Raw genomic sequence first — 5,636 nt, 5'->3', positions numbered from 1 at the left:
ATCCAGAGAGGTGTTCTCTGATGCAGACTTTGAGAAGCCTTCCCACGCCTCGCACCCTGCGGTGAGACCTGTGCCTATTTGCGGCCTTCCTGCCTCTTGTAATGAGGGCCTTTCTCCTTCATCCTGTTGTTTACAAGCTGTCGTCTCTGACTTGATGTTTGAACCACTGTCGTCTGCTTCAGCCTTCACCTTGACAGAATAACAGTTGGTTTGATCATTGATGCGCGTCGCGCTCACGTCAACTAAGGCTTCGGGGACATTGTTCAAAGGTGAATGAACTTCAGTTGTGGGCCGTTGGGTATTCTTATCCGCCTCACATTTGACATCCCGGCACATTAAATCTTGATGTTGATCTATCTCAGTTTGAGTTGTTTCCTGGTTCTGTCCAGCCGAGTGCAGCAGCTTGTTTCCTCTCATCTGAGTGAGGTCATCGTCGGTTCCCGTCTGTGTCCCACCCTTGCGGGCTTCCATCGCACACTCCTCCTCGTTTTCCATGTGGCTCTTGCCCACAGGCACAATGCCTACAGTTTCCTGAACAGCCAAACTACAAGACCCACCAGGAACTTCCACCAGGAGGTTTTCTTCCTGCTTTCTGAACTTAGGAGCGTTCGTCTTGATTTGATGATCCATCTCCTGGCTGCTCTTCTTCTTCTTCTCTCTCTTGGTTTGGGTGTGTTGTCTGAGTGCTCTGGCCTTCCCCTCAGTCCGCACGCTGCTCTCCTGGCTCTGGCTGTCGTCCGGACCCCGTGGAGCTGTCCTCCCTCCCTCCCCTCCTCCGGCCCCTCCTTCTCTCACCTCCTCCCCTTCGTTGGGAGGACTCACCCCTTTCTGAGTGCTTACGTTTTTCCCTGCCGAAGGTGTGGTTGGCTCACCGCCTGGGCCCTGGTCCAAACCCTCGGAGGTTGCCTTCCCCGAGTCCTCCCCAGGGTTGAGAGCTTCCTCGCTGGGGTTTCCTCCTTGCACCAGCTCCCCTGTCTCCCCGCCTGCGTCCCCTGGGTCTGGACTAGGCCCCAGCTCCTCCGCTCCACCACCTCTGGTCTCCGGGCCCCCCTCCACCTTGTCTTGATTCTGTCCCATACTAGTCTGTGGAGAGAGACATGCTGTTAACCTCACAATAACAAAGATCAGTCCTCCCACGATGATGCCATAGCTTCGGCATGCCAGTCCAGCGGTGTTCAGTCAACCGCAGGACGTCACTCGTCCACATCCATTCGCCTTCTCTCTCTCTCTCTCTCTCTCTCTCTCTCTCTCTCTCTCTCTCTCTCTCTCTCTCTCTCTCTCTCTCTCTCTCTCTCTCTCTCCTCCCCCTCCCTCTCTCTCTCTCTCTCTCTCTGCCATTTTCACCAAAGAGCCTACACATACGATTAAACACATGTCGCAAAGTCAGAGGTTGGACATACGAACTGGAAACCTGAGTTGAAGAAACAGGAAAAGGGATTGTGTAATCAGAGCTATCAGGCCTAGGGGAGTTAGGTGTGATTAGATTACCTTGGAGCAGCCCAAATCAGAGAGGCTGTAGACAGCGGGCTACATACATGTAACCTGAGAAGGCCATTGTAGGGACGGCTAGATAGCAGACAGGCTAGACACACTACATAGCAGTCATTTACATGGTCTACTGCACGCTCAATGTCTTATGACCACAACCGCTCCAGACCCCTATTGATTGTTCGGGCTTCCGCAACCCTTATATGGTTCACTTTAGGAAACAAATTGGAGTCACAAGGTTTTGCTGAAACCTTCCAGCTGAGTGGGATCTCATCAACTCTTTATTAGACCTTAGCTCAGAGTAATTAGGACTTATACAAACAGGGATAAATTAAGTAAATGAAACAACAAGAGTGTTTAGGAAAAATAAAATAAAAACATGGACGTACTGAGTGAGAATGGTACAGTGGAAGTTGGCATGACTTCCTCTTACTGGGTTTGGGATAATCGGCAGATGCACGCAAGACGATTCAATCTCTCCACAGCCACGCTGATAATAATCCCACTCACACTATCTGGAAGTTTATGAATATGAGGTCTTATGAAGCTCTTTTCAAATAATTCTTTCCCAGGCTTCAAATTTAGAGGGCTCTTCACAAGCTAGTTTTATTTGGTTGCAATTCAACTCGTCTAAAATTTCAATTGACCCCTCGGCTAAAAATAAAACCCTCAAGTACAGGATGTCTTTATATTGTTATTTTCATTTCTCCCGATTTGTGTTCTGTTGAGCAGTGAGTCATCCAGTCATCTCCGCTGATGAAGTGAGGTGGGCAGGAATCACCCTCCTGTCGTTCCATCATGTTTGGGACTTATGTGGTTTCGCAATGTATGCTTCAAGTTTGGCTACCCGCAATGTTTGGAGCTATCTCGTTGTTATGATCAGTGACCTATGCACTTTTGCAAAACTCTCTTGGAAGTCGCTTTGGATAAAAGCGTCTGCTAAATGCATAAATGTAAATGTTCCCAAGCTCATTTCTTGCTAAACTGCAGCGGTAAGCAAAAAGAGAGAATGAACAAAGATGTGGAACAAGTCTGTTTCCTGTCAATGACCTCTCTCTGTCTCTCCCTCCCTCTCCCTCTCTCTCTGTCTCTCCCTCTCTCTCTGTCTCTCCCTCCCTCTCCCTCTCTCTATTTCTCTCTCCCCCCGTCTTCATTACAGCCAAGGCTGCTTGCTTATCATATGACAGCGTGAAACATTCACCAGACATGACTCGGCCAGCACATGTTATCTAACAAACCTGCTCTCAGAATTGTGTAGAGACACAAAAATGCTGCTGTCTAATTGGACATGTCATGTAGGTAGGAATTTTCTAAATGAGCTTGTTTGACAATCCTTAGCTTATAATATGTGATATCTGCACCACACACAAAATGTATACATGACGTTTAGCATTACAATTTAAAAGTCTGTCGGAGTAAATTGAAGTGTAGCTCAGTCAGTGGCAGGACAAATGATGTGTAGATCAAGAGGTCACTAATTCAAACTCCTCCCCCTGAATGTTGCTTTGGATACAAGTGTCTTCTTAACAAATACCTTATTTTTTAAAGACATCCCAAAAACACGACGAGCATGTTAAACCCTACAGATGTGCCTCCTCCTGCATCCCCATTTTCATCTTGCATCCGAATCCCCCCGTTTCCCTCCTGAATCCCTTTCTTGTCTCCGCACACAGATCATGTGGGATTTCTTCAAAAGGACCCGGCTCACCCCTCACCACCTCTGGCTGGCCTCCACCCCCGTCAGACCCCACCAGCCCCCCTGTACGGTCAACGTGAGAGGGGACCCCCCGCCCCCCGGCTCTCCTCGGGCCACAACCACCCCATTGTCCGCCACCCTCCTGAGGAACCTCAGGCCCATCACTTGATCGCCTTGTGGTTTCCTTTGTACAATCCACCACCACACCAACAAGCTGAGAATCCCCACCAACACAGTACTCTTACCATCGCAAACAAAACACGTCCGATTCACCCTAACTGACAACAGAGATAGCCTCGACCGGCGATAGTAACAGTCGCACTCGTCACAGTAACACTTCAGTAAAGCTTTATGTCCAAGGGTAGGAGAGAGGGTATGGATGTGGTATCGATCTGTCCAACAACAACAGCGTTCGGTAAAGAGCAGAGACTTACCGCAAGCCGTTGTGATGCCGGTTGCTTTCTCAGGTCTGGTCTGACAGAGTGGTCTTTGTGGGTTGGGGAAGAGGAGTCCTCTCTCAAGAGGGAGCCTTATATTCCAGCCATGTGATGTTACACCCCATCGGCCATAATACAATAAGTGTATCCTCAGACCAACAGGCTGACTGCCTCTCATCCTCATGGCTTCATATCTCAAACGTTGACCTCTGACCTCAGCAGCCATATTATGTGTGATTTTACCGTGCCAAGAAAGCTCATGTTGGGGAAAGGAAAACCTTTGGCCCTAGTGTATTCAGTAAAACAAATTACATTTCTCTCATTTACAGTGTAAAGACACAAGCTATGAGGTGGACATTATTTAGTGTAGGGACATGTTTCTCATACAGGTCTTGTCTTGAGGTCTGTGCCTTGTGCATCCAGGCACAGACTGACTTGGCTGAATTCAATCCCTTGCCTCACTGTTATTTTAGAGCAGTGAGTGGGTAGTTTTATCTTTCACAAGACAGTGTGAAATTTGGCTCTGGGTGTGACTAAGAGAAACCATGAAATTCTTCAGACCTCTGTAATCTCGATGGAGAAATGTCCTCCTCTCCTCTCGAGCTAACTCTGTTTACCCACCCCTACCCCGGGACTGAACAGAACACACACAAAAAGAATGTTTCCAAGAAGAGAGTGAAGGACTGTGTGGTTGTGTGTGGCTCGCGAGTGCTGGACTGCAGTTATGCTGCTTCGATAATCAGACACGGGCCTCACAACAACCGGCAGGGAGGCTGAACAATGCCTGAGAAAACGTCTCTGTTTTCCCCCTCCGTCTCCACGGCAACGTCCAAAACAGGATACTTAGTCGGATAATAAAACAAAGGGAGAAGTGCACCAGCCAAGAATTCACCAGCGGCACCGTCCGAGGAGAGGGAAGGTTTGGGTCAGCCTGTGTGCCGTCGTGATGACGGCCTGCAATCCCCTGAACACAGGCACGAGACAGCACCCTCCAGGGGGGTTGCATCACTCAGACCATGAGCCAGTTCCTCGAGCCACACTATGCGGACATAGCAGCACGCCCAGACACATCAACGATCCTATGAGTAGCGGAGTAAACAGATTTACGGGCATGTATGGCCCGTTCCTCTCAGGTGACATTTTTATACTTTTTTTAATCGCTCAAGAACATGACTTTCATAGTGGTTCTGTCTGGATGTGTGATGGCAACCGGAGAAGGGAAAGAGATCAAATAGATGATCTATCGACCGGGCTCTATGATTCTTTATTGCGACATGAGACCTAGATGATGATAACATCACCACCACGGAAAATAACTACATGTCCGATGTTTTCTCTCTCGGCGTAGAAAGACAGACAACATAAACACGTTTATCTTCACTTCAGTTGAGCTGCCATGAGTTCGTTCAGACATGTTGTAACTAAACAACAACCTTAGCAGCGCCGCAAGAATGCAAGTTTAGCCCCTATCGACCCCCCACTTTGCACACACACGTCGTCTGATGAAGAGAAGAGTGCTATTAATCACAAACTGTCATACTTGCCAGCGGCAACGCGAAACTGCGGCTAAAGCACTTCGCTGATGTCACGATTGGGTCCGGCAGCCAAACGTTACATAAGCTGGCTGTTGGAGGACCTATCTCCTGCCAAGATATACAGATGCTGGCATGATGAAGTCACTACAGTTCAGGATGTAGGCCACCGCAGTTAATATCGCGTGGTCTCGACCTGTGCACGCAGACCTATCAAGGGCGCCGTCTTCCCGGCTTTACTGACAGGTCACGGCAGGCATCCATTGGTTCCCACAAGTTTGAAACCTCGCGTGTCACGTCAGGAAACGTTAAGAATTTACGAAGAATTTGATCGTGAACCAACTGTGCACTTCTGATCCTTGATCTTCTACCGGGCTTCTTGTAAGTTGCGCTTTGGATCAAAGGAAATGTGAATCTCTGTGGAGCTAAGTGATCCTTAATTAAAAGGGAGTCAACGCTGGAGATTTAATTAGTCTGTGAAAG

The sequence above is a fragment of the Hypomesus transpacificus genome, unplaced genomic scaffold (assembly GCF_021917145.1).
Source record: "Hypomesus transpacificus isolate Combined female unplaced genomic scaffold, fHypTra1 scaffold_42, whole genome shotgun sequence".
Lineage (NCBI taxonomy): Eukaryota > Metazoa > Chordata > Actinopteri > Osmeriformes > Osmeridae > Hypomesus > Hypomesus transpacificus.
Note: the sequence above shows the minus strand (reverse complement) of the source record.